The 11,688-nt window shown below is 41.7% G+C and overlaps 1 protein-coding gene across 1 annotated transcript in view; it reads left to right on the top strand.

Moving 5' to 3' along the window:
* Positions 1-4,817: 4,817 nt before the first annotated feature.
* LOC103365758 (leucine-rich repeat and fibronectin type III domain-containing protein 1-like protein) overlaps positions 4,818-11,688 on the top strand; it is a 97,777-nt gene continuing 90,906 nt past the window's right edge. Inside the window, exon 1 of the mRNA XM_008293289.1 lies at positions 4,818-4,879. The gene's annotated coding sequence lies outside the window, so the exon portion shown is untranslated. The remainder of the gene's footprint in view (positions 4,880-11,688) is intronic.

Genomic DNA, 11,688 nt, shown 5'->3' with positions numbered 1-11,688 from the left:
TCTGAAATGGCTCCAAGTCACTTTCTGATGATGTTCTTCTCCAGATCTTTGCTGAGCTCCTTAGACTTTCCCACTGTAGAGTCTGAGTCTGATGAGTGGATCAGATGGTTCTGTTTGAACTGGATCAGAGGAGTCAGCAGCTGGAGTCGATCAGAACCTCTCAGGAGGAGTTAGGAGGCCATGGAGCTGAGAACATTAGAGGAACACAACTTCCTCCATCATCAGACTGATCGTTTTCTGACAGGTTTTGTCATGTTTCCAGAAGAACTTTAGTAAATCCATGAAGAACTGAACATATGTGACATAAACACTGGATATTATTTAAACCAGAGATCCGTTCCCAATAAACTCTCCTGGTTCAGGTGCAACAGGTGTGATATCTAAATGAGTTCTCAAAGCTCAGATTATAAGCCGCTGTCCTCCTCTGTGTCCTCTGGAGGATTCCTGCTGAGGACTGAAGGACGTGGACGGACAGATGAGGAAACGTCTTCAGGCTGACTGCAGACGCTTTGAAACGAAGCCGGCTGCTAACGAGGAGGCAGAACTTCTCCTCTCTCGTTTGTTCTTCCCTAAATCTCTCTTTTAGCTGCATCACATCCATATTTCATCGTTTCCACACTTAAACCGTCGCCTGTCTCCAGCTTTTCTGATGTATTTTTCACTAAACCTGAATATTCAGACGCCTCCCACGGCGCCGCGAAGGTTCGACGCTTCGTTTGCTTTCGCTGTGGAAACTGTCAGAACTCCATCAGCTCACCGGCAGCCTCCATCTGCTCAGAAGCAAACGTGCTGGAAGCGTGGAAGCGTCAGAGCTGTCAGAGGAGATGTTCAGGAAAACAGGGTTTAAAGGACGGAGGTGGCAGCAAGAAGGAAGCCTGAGAATGAGCGAGCAGCAGCTGGATGTTGTGGAGGAAGGAAAACGCAGACTGACGGCTGCTTTAGTCACATTTTATCCAAACAGAAGCTTCAATCTGAGAAACAACAGTTTACTGTCAGAGAAACACGAGCAGAGGAAACTAAACCTGGACTGAAAACATCATGAATCAACTTCCTGCTCGTTAGCGCTAACGACTTCTAGATAAATGTAATTAAACTATATATTGTGTTACAGGTTTATAATGTGTAAATGGAAAACGGCACAAACATGTTGTTTTATAGTTTATCTTGAAAAATCACTTCTTTTAAAAAGTGTTAAATTACTATTAAATTACCTGTAAAAAAAATAAATAAATAAAATGTATTTATAGAAAAACATTCCACAGTTTTATTGTATTAAAAATCTGCTATTATTTTACAGATATTCTCTCATCATCATTAAAAAAAACACATACTCAAACATTTTTACTGTATTTTTTTCTAATAATAAATTAAATGTTATTTTTTATAGATTTTATCAATTTGTTAAAATACAGATAATATCTCATAAAACCGCTCGAGAAGATTTACACATTAACTGTAAAAAAATAAAATAACATTTTTAAAAAAGGAAAAAACTGTAAATAACAACAGAAATCTATGTTTATTTAAACAATAGTCATTTATGATTGAAAAATATGTGATGACAAAAATACACAATTTTATTTTATTAAAAATCTGCTAAAAACAAACATTATTTTACAGACACTTACTGTCATTAATTTTTTTTTAGTATTTTATTATTTTTACTGTATTTGTTCGATCACTCTTTGTCTCGCTCACTCTTATACTTTATTTATTTTGCTTAATTTTATTTGTTGCATTTTTCTAATATATATAATATATGTCTGTTATATCTATATATTATATACATAGAAAATGGCCCATATTTGTAACACTTTTTAAATAATATTTCTTGACACAAACAGTCATTTGTTCCTTTAAACTAGGCGACAAAAAACTGACACAGTTTTATTGTAATAAAATTTAGCTTAAAATATATATATATATTAAAAACAGTTTGCCAAAATGTAGAAAATGAACTAAAATGTCAACGGGCTGTAATTCAGAACTATTACGGATGGAGACCGAATATTCTGGATTGTTTTTGGTCCCTGTGGTTCTTTTCTGGTTCTGGCTCATAAATGAGAGTGAATGAGTTGATGTTGATGCTCGTAGAGTCGGAACCGTTCATCGGATTCATTTCAGCATCATGAAGGCAAAACAGAAACTAAACAAACCTGAAGTCATGTCTGAAGATCAGAACTTGAGGGAAAAGATGGATCTCGTTCCAGTCACTGGGTTCCAGGACGTAGATGTTCAGAGGATGAGACGTCTCTCGACTCCTCTGGAAGTCAGTTTCCAGCTGAATGCGAACAACCCGACCGGCGCCGGTCCACTTATCTCCATCTGATCTTAATGAGGCCCAGCAGCATCTTCCCATCGCGCCTCGCCGTCCGGCCGGACACATGCAGCTGGAAGACAACCTCCAGAAAACCCAAGTTTAATTCATGCAAATGAAAGCTGCTCGGCGTCGTTCCTGCCGTGAAGGTTTCCAGACGTCCTCCACCAGCGAGCAAGATGCTGCGCACGGTTTAGAACCACACTGAGCATGCTCAGTAGCGTCCTCCGTAGTTAAACCGTGTCCTGGTTCAGAGGACGCATCAGAAATCTCCACAAACACTGACGGACCGTCCAAATACGTCGATAACACGTCCAAAAAAACATTAATAAACAGTAGAAAATATTATTAAAATGTCCAAAAAACATGAATACTTACATGTGTGTAGAAAAGTATGGATGAAGTTTCCAGCAGTAAAATGAAAGTGTTTGAAATTATTTTATTTTATATTATAAAATGCCTGAAATTATGATGAAGGTCTCCAGAGACTGATGGAACGTCCAAATACAGTCATAAAAGGTTCAGAAAATATGAGTATGTACAAATATATTAATAAAATGTCAGAAAGTATTGATTTAGACGTGTCCAGTAGGAATATTAACACGTCTAAAAAATATTTATGAAATGTCTGAAAATCTCAACAAAAAAAAGAAATTGGTCCAAATACGTTTTTTAAAAAGTCAGAAAATATTATAAAAATATAATTTTTAAAACTATGAATATGTCCAAATATATTAGTAAAATGTCAGATAATCGTAATAAAATGATTTTTTTTTTTAATAAAATGCCTTAAACATCTCTGTGATGTTGAACTGAATTTCTGTGGTTTGTGTGAAACAGAAAAACTTCCTGGACTTCAGGAAACACTGAATTTTCTGACATTTTAATCTCATAACGAGACCGACGGCTGAACTGAGTCCTCGGTACCGTAACGGGTCCAGAAATTCTTCCACCAGGCGCTGATGTTCTGCGTTTATCCACCAAAGTCCAGTTCCGGGTCCATATTTTGTGTTCAGCACTTTGGTTTCACTTTTGTTGTGTTGAAGTGCTTCATAGATCAAGTTGAGTCCAGTTCAGGTTCTGACCGCTGACTTCTTCTGTTTCAGGCTGTTGCAGATCCGATCCCGTCCCCGCTGGTCCTGACCGGCTCCCGCTGATCCAGAACCACTGAACCCGGTAGGTCTTCTAGAAGTGATTTGAACAGATCCGTCTGCTTCTTCGTGTCCGTTTGACGGACGCAGAGTCTTTCAGAACCGAGTCGGACCTCTAACGGCAGCGCTGAAGGGTTGAGTCACGCTGACAGGAAGCACTGAGGATGGGTTGTTGTCAGACAGGAAGTGTTCAGCAGAGATCTGAGCTCATGAAGTCCAGGTTCTGGTCTGAGGAGATGACAACGTGAGAACGGGTCTGAAACATGCAGTCGGTTGGACCATGAGGTTGTTTGTTCATCAACAGCTTCCTCCTGCTGCTGCTGTTGTTGTTGTTGTTGTTGTTGTTGTTGTTGGTGCGACTTAAAGAAAATCCCATAATGCTGATCAGAACCAGGTCCAGGGTTCAGACTGAGAGTCCTGGATGGATGTAGACCTGGTTTCAGTTTGAGTTTTTGTCATTTCGTGTCCTTTTATTTGTAATTTTATGTCACTTTTGTTATTTGTGACTAATTTTTTAAAAGTTCTTCCAAAGTTCTGCTCATTTCGGGTCTCGTTTGTGTCCAGTTTTTACATTTTTACATTTTTGCTGATTTTTTTGGTCCTTTTGCTTCATTTCTGTGGTTCCGTGTCTCGTTCATGTGGGTTTGAGTCTCTTTAGAACAGTTTTATCTCCTTTCTGCGGTTTTGAGTCTCGTTCTGTCTCATTCTGGATCAGAACCAGGTCCAGTATTCAGACTGAGACACCTGGATGGATGTAGAACTGATCTGGTGTCAGGTTCTAGCAGAACCCAGATGTGTTCTTCCTCCTAAATGTCATGTGTCTATCTGCTGGACTGATGAAGTTCTGAGGCTCAGAAATGATGGAAAAAGTCCATTAAAGTGATCAATCTGGACCCTCCTCTGTGGACTTGAAGGACCTGGACCTCTGGAACATTCACAGTCTGGAGGTAGAACTCTGGTCTGTAGATACAGAACCAGACGGTTTCATCCAAACAGTTCTGGTATGTTCTCATTAAAACTGGAGAACTTCCTGTTTTGCAGAAGCTCCATCATCTCCTCTGAATGGAGCTTTTTGTGTTCGTTCTGAGTGTCGCTGCTGCAGACGAACCCTCAGGGGACGAATTAACGCACGAATAAAGGAGGATTTGATAACGGTACTGTCCGGACAGACGGTCCAAAGAGACTCCTCATGAGCAGGACGTGCTTCCTGTTTTCTGGGAATCTCCACAGAAGCTTCGTCTGTTGAGAAGAGCTGAGAAGCAGGCGGTCAGTAGAAGCAGGCGGTCAGTAGAAGCCGGCGGTCAGTAGAAGCAGGCGGTCAGTGGAAGCAGGCGGTCAGTGGAAGCAGGCGGTCAGTGGAAGCCGGCGGCGTCTCCGAGCTGCACACGAAGCCCAGAAGCTCAATAACGAGGTAAAAAAAACAATCTCCTCGTTTAATTCTGCAACATCTGGAGGAGTGTGGAGGTCAGATGTTCCACAAGCTGATCTAGAAGCTTCACCTGAGGCTCAGAGGAGCTTCACCTGCAGGAACACTGGACCTCAGAACAAAGTGTTGGAGATAGAAGGACGTCGTGGGTTTGGTTCGGTGTGACGATAAGAGGAGAGATTCAGGACGGTTTGTGGTTTCATTTGGACGTTAATGAACTAAATCTGTTGTTTTGATGCTTTTTAAACGTTTAACCACCAGTTTAAACAGAAAAAGGTGCAAAAAAACACCAGAGTTAAAGATAAAACTCACAGATCGGATCGTTTTTCAGCTCAAAATCAGAAGTTTGAGGCGTTTTGGGGAACATCTGGATGATAATTCAGTCATTTTGGACAAATTCTGAGACGTTTTTTCAGCAAAAAAGCAGCAAATATCACCGTTAACTGCTTTTTTTGAGCTGAATCTGGGTGTAGAACCAACTCTGCCGTGAAATCCTGGTCTGATGAATGACGAGCTCCCAGTGTTCTGATCATTTGGTGGATTTTTGTGTTCGTTTTGCATCTCTTGAAGTCTTATTCTGTCTGTTTGTGGTCCGTTAGCTTCTGTTTCAGCTCTTTTTTCATCTCTTTCAGGTTGTTTCTATGCACTTGTGTTCATTTTCCTCCGGTTTCCAGCAGCTAAAGTCTCTTTATGGTGGTTTTCTGCGTCTTTGAGGTCATTTTATGTCGTTATTTATTAGCTTGGAGCCTCTTTGTGGGTTTTTTTGGTGTATTTTTGCGGCCCTGTTGCATCTTTAATTGCGTCTGCAGGGTGGTTTGTATGTGTTTGCATTGAAGCGGCATCTTTTTGTGTTCGTTTTGCATCTCTTGAAGTTTTATTCTGTCTTTCTCTGGTCCATTAGCTTCAGTTTCTGATCTTTTTGTGTCTCTTTGTGGTTGTTTTTTCTCTGTTTGTGTTGGTTTTCTATGCACTTGTGTTCATTTTCCTCCAGTTTCCAGCAGTTGAAGTCTCTTTATGATAGTTTTCTGCATCTTTGAGGTCATTTTGCGTCTTTATTTAATAGTTTGGAGCCTCTTTGTGGTTGTTTTGTGGGTTTATCTGTTGTTTTTGCAGCTCAGCTACTTTAGCTCTTGTTCTTTATAATAAACGTCTTCATTCTAAAGTTGGAGGTAAAATTCATGAAACAAAGCAACAGAAGGAATCATTTCCTGTTGATTATTGTTATTAAATGTTGATTAACGTTTAGTTTAATAATCAGAAAGCTGTCTGGATGTAATCAGCCTTAAACATAAACACGTCGATCTATATTCAGGACGTGTTGGAGCTAAACGCTGTTCTTCAGCAGCTTCTAACCGACCGTTAGCCGCTGGAGGCCCGTCGCTGCTGCTGCTGTCGTCTTGTTTGTCTTGAAGCCTTGAGCACAAACAAGGTTTTCTTTTCATGTTCGTCTTTTCGCTTCCTGCCGACCTCGTCTTCAGAATCGAGCTCCTTTCACGTCGACCTTTAACCAAACCGAGGCCACAAACCATCAAATCTGTTCCTGCATCGCTTCCACAAAACAAAACAAAACGGTCGAGTGCTGCTCCTGCTCCAGCCAGAACACAACATATATATATATATATATATATAAATATAGTGTCCATGTGTCTATGTATAGATGCAGCTGTGAAGGTTCTAATCAGCTCCTGTTGGACCAACACGGAGGCGTCCAGCGTTCTGGATGTGATGTTCTGTTCATTCAGCCTCAGCACATCGAGCTGCTAATTATTTTGCTGGTGTTGGACCCTGAAGGCGTTCCACCTTCAAGGACGCTCGTTAATCACGCGTGGACTCGCCGTCATACGTGTAGTTCTGGAGGGAAACACGGAGCCCAGAACCTCCATGAACACATGCAGACCGCCACAACGAAGCTGCACGGCGCCGCTCTGCTGCTGAATCGGGTCAGAGCTGCAGGGTTCAGGTCTCGTCTCGGTTTCAGACGTGTTTCTGGAGCCAGAGTTCGGATTCTGCTGCCGGCCTCGGACCCGGCGCTGTTCTGGTCCAGTTATTGATGTATTTGTGTGTTTGCTGCTGTCGCTCACTTCTTCTGCAGCCTTTACAGGTTCAGGCTGAAGCTTCATGTTTAATTAAGCAGCCAGCCGCAGGGCTTCCTGCCCGACCAGAACCACCGGCAGCAGAACAACAGGAATCAAACACCAGTGTGTGTGTATACAGGAACACAACTTTTAGGAAGGTTTTCTATGTTTGGGTTCATTTATTTAAGCGTAGTGGACATTTTTGTTCATCGTCATGATGGGACGTGATGGTATGTCATGTCGTCGTGACGTTGGGCCGTTGTGTCGTGATGTTGTGTCGTGTCTTCAGCGCGTTCTAAACCCACCAGAGCTGTGTGTGTGTGTGTGTGTGTGTGTGTGTGTGTGTGTTCAGGTGTTCAGGTTCCTGCTCCCGTTAACCTGCTGACGGCGGATCAACTTCCTCGTTTAAAACCTCCCCGCCGGCAGTTGTGTGTTTTTAACGGCGCCAGAACCCTGCCGAGAGCGTCTTGTGTGTCTTTGTGTGTCTTTGTGTGTCTTTGTGTGTCTTTGTGTGTCTTTGTGTGTCTTTGTGCGTCTTTGTGCTCCGTGAAGCCGACAGAACAAAAACAAGGTGAGCTACCTGGAGCTGCTGACACCTGTCGGCTCCGACCGCTCAGCACGACTCACCTTCCTCCACCGGCAGCCAGCGAGCGTGTGTGTGTGTGTGTGTGTGTGTCCTGTGTGTGTGTGTGTCTGTGTGTGTGTGTGTGTGCTGATCCACTGCACACCTGAACACACACTCCGGTGGACAGATGGACGGCAGGTCGGCAGACAAAGGAAATTTCCATGACAGAGTTCAGGTCGGTTTGTGGAGACGAGCAGGAAGAGAAACAAAGTGTTTACTGATAAGCGATGGACCGGTACCACGTCGGTACCACGTCGGTACCGGTCCATGTTGCTGGTATATCTGATATAATCTGGGCTTCTATTCAGGGCTGCTTATACTCATTTTTCATTGTGAACAAAAATTGAACATCGATTATCGGCGACATCAGAAATCTAAATATCGGTCAGAAATTCTAATATCGTGCATCACAAGTTAAAATTAAAGACAAATAACTTTTAGTCAAACAGGACCAGCTGGTAAAACTGATTCTAGTTCATATTAATGTGGGATCTGTGTCTGTTTTCTGGACTTTACTGGACAGAAAACAGCATTTATTGCAGGTTTTGTGGCGCAAACGCTGAAAAAATAAAACATAAATCACACAAGTTCACCATTAAAGCCAACTGGTGGGAGTCAGATCGACTTAAATCAGATTAAATCAACAGTTTTTATCCACAGAACCAACTCGTCTGCTGCGTTCGACACTTTGGGATAAAATCAGAGAAGATTTAAAATCGTTTTCTGATCTTTAACTTCAGTGTTTAGTTTATCTGCATGTAAACAAATATTAAACATCAGAGATTAAAACGCTTCAATCAGCGTCATCGATTATTAGACTGAGTGTCAGTGAAGCAGATGATTTAAAATCACATGAAAACTACAATAAAAGTGGAATTAACGATGAAACACCTTCACTCAGCTGCTTCTGTTCATCCTAAACACCAACCAGTTCATGAATTTTAAACTAATAAACTTTAAACTAATTCCCTTTTAATTCATCTGAACGCTGTTTTAATTCGTCTGAACTCTGTTCTCCTTCCTTCGCCTCGACTGAATGCCTCTGATTTCAGCACAAAGCTTCTGATTGAGGAGCCGTGAAGCCACTTGAGCGGCGGCTCGACTCCCACGTCAGCCGGGTTCAACCAGAACAAACGCTGGATTTAACCACCAAACCTGAAGAAGGTCTTTAAATAAGAAACTTCACTCGTGTTTCCTGTTTGAAACGGAACAACGGAGGCCGTAGGAGTCTAATTCACACACATTTAATCAGATAAAAGTTTGAATTAATGATATTTTACTGCGTTTTGAGGCTTCGTAGTTGGAAAAAAAATCCAAATCTGAGGCGTCAAAAATGCACGAAATGAGGCTAAAAACCTAAAAATGTGTTGATGTTTAACAAAAACCTTGAATTTCGGACCAACTTTCTGTAGAATAAAAGTCAGATTTGATGATCTTCTGGCTCGTTTACCTTCAGCTGCCTGTAGAACCTCCTCCACAGCTAATTATGATTCATCAGTTCATTCTGTGTTTTATTCTCTGAGGGACACCAGCAGCTGAAGAACCTCCGTCTGTGGACTTTGTTGTGACGTCCGTGATGAGTTCCTGTGTTCAGGCTGCAGCCAGCAGCATCAGCAGCTTTTTAATAACTCCGGTGATGAACGGCGCCGTCCATACCTTTATTAACAGCCCCGCCGCGCCGTCCCATTAGCGCTCTCGCGGTCGTGCTTGGGTCGGGCTAACGGGCCCAGAGCGTCCATCGGCGTGAGGAGGCGTGGTGTCCGTCGGCTGCTTGGCCGAATGATCTACGGCGTCCATCTGAAGCTGCTCCGCGTTCTGCTCCAGTCCTAACGGGTCAACGGGGTTTCTGCAGGTCTGCAGCCACAGCTGGTGGATCAGGGACTCTGGGTCGGGTTCTGGTGCCGGCGTGAGCGTCCACCGTTGTTGTTTTTAGTCCTGGATGAAGTGACACAAACCACCAGTTCTGTAGAGAAACAGTGGAGCAGAGCTGGTGTCCTGAACAGAAGGACGGAGCTCAGAGGTCTGAGGTGGTCAAAGTTCTCCAGAAGGTTCTGGTCAGGTGCTGAACCCAGAAGGTTCTGGTCAGGTGTTGGACCTACAACAAGACTTTATAGAAAGAAAACGTCTTTAAAAACAAATTAAAACGTGTCATAGATAAGAAAAACTTGTGACTGCTCTCATTATGTATTATTATTATTATTATTATTATTATTATTATATATTATTATTATTATTATTATTGTTATTATTATTCTAGAAGTGAATCCCACATGTTGACGTCATTATTTTAATTTGCAAACTGATTTAACGAGTCTTCATCCTGTCTTGTTTCTGGCTCATATTTCAACCCAAACACTGATAGTTTTCTGAATCTATCATTAAGTTTTCATTATAAACAAGCCTCTGACGTGATTCTAAGGTTGTAAATAAACACATTATGAACCCAAAGCAGGACGTTTTACTGAACTTTACCAAATAGTTTCAGTCTCAAGCTTCCAGTAGATGTCTAATGGTGTAAAAAAAAGAAAAAAGAAGTGAATTTTAACCCAAACAAGGATGTTTATCCAAACTAAGTCAAGTAGTTTTAGTCTCTAGATCCAAACAAGCTTCTAACATGTAGTTCAGGTTGTAAAATGGTCAGTTTAACCGAAAATACGATGTTTTTCTGACTTAAACCAGCTGGTTTTAGTGTCTAGATGTAAACAAGCTTCTAACAGATATCTAAGGTAAAAAAAAAAAAAGAAGCCAATTTTAACCAAACGAAGGAAGTTTTACTGAACCAAACCAGCATCTAAACAAGCTCCTAACATGTTACACAAGGTTGTAAAATTGTCTCTTTTAATCCAACATATGATGTTTTTCTGACTCCAACCAGCTGGTTTTAGTGTCTGCAGCAAACTAAGGTTGTAAAAAAAGTCAATTCTGCCCCAAAGCAGGAAGTTTTTCTCAACTTTACCAACTAGTTTTAGTCTCTACATCTACACAAGTACTGAAGGTCATAAATAAATGAATGTGAACCTACAGCAGAATCTTTTCTGACCCAAACCAGCTCGTTTTGGCGTCTAAAGGGAAACAGAGTAGAAGTGAAGCTTAAAGTAACGATGAACCCTTAATGACCTTCAAAATAAGAGTCAGATGTACTTTATTTACAGAGGAATGGGTTGTTGATTTGCCTTCCTCCAGCAAGGTCGTCTTGTTCTGGCCTCTGGTTCACCCCAGTCCTAGTCCTAGTCTTGGTTCTGGTTCTGGTTCTGGTTCTCCTCCTCGGTGGCCCACTCCCCCGTCAGCCTGCAGACTAATTAGCCTTCAGCAGAACAATCAGTGCTGAACAAAGCCAGCGGCGGCGTGAGGAGGCCCCAGAGTCCGGCCCACAGCCAGAACCGGCGCCGAGGCTAATTAAGCGGCAGCGTTCAGGCCCACACTGGACGGAACCTCGGGACGGGTCGCGTTCGGATCCACGCTCCCGTCACGGTCGGTGTAATTACAGAGTGGCTCCGGCGGGAATCCAATAAACAGAAATGATTCAGATTATTAACGAAGTCGTGGAAATCCAATTATGGAGACGGACCGGGACCGTCGGCCGGTTCTGGTGCCGACGGAGAACGTCTGATTAAACCCAGATGGTTCTGGAACACGTTTCTAAACACCGTCGGTTCCTTTAAGTCACGTTTATGGTGAACTATAATTAAACCCAATTAAGGAGGAAGATTCTGCTTTTGTGTTCAGAGGACGGTTTCTACTGGACCTCTGACCCGACTGCCAGACAAAAAGATTAATTTACAGGTTATTTGTATAAACCAGCTCAAAGCTGTGATTAACTAATGATTAATAATAATGATGATAATGTGATTAATTAATGTTTATTGTTTAATGTTTGGCTGTAAAATGATGCAGATATTCACCTCATCCTCCACATTATCTGTTAAAACATTACACAGCTTTTAAAAAAAAAAAAAAAATTAAACAGTTTTTCAGCGTTTTGTTAAAATAGAGACGATATGAAATCACATTTAAAGATATTAAAATATTAAATTACATGTTACCTGTAAAAATACAAATAAAAGAAGCCAAACTAATAATAATGTAAAAAAAAA

The sequence above is a fragment of the Stegastes partitus genome, unplaced genomic scaffold (genome assembly GCF_000690725.1).
Source record: "Stegastes partitus isolate 25-593 unplaced genomic scaffold, Stegastes_partitus-1.0.2 Scaffold870, whole genome shotgun sequence".
Classification (NCBI taxonomy): Eukaryota; Metazoa; Chordata; class Actinopteri; family Pomacentridae; genus Stegastes; species Stegastes partitus.
This window is presented reverse-complemented; position numbering and strand designations above follow the sequence as displayed.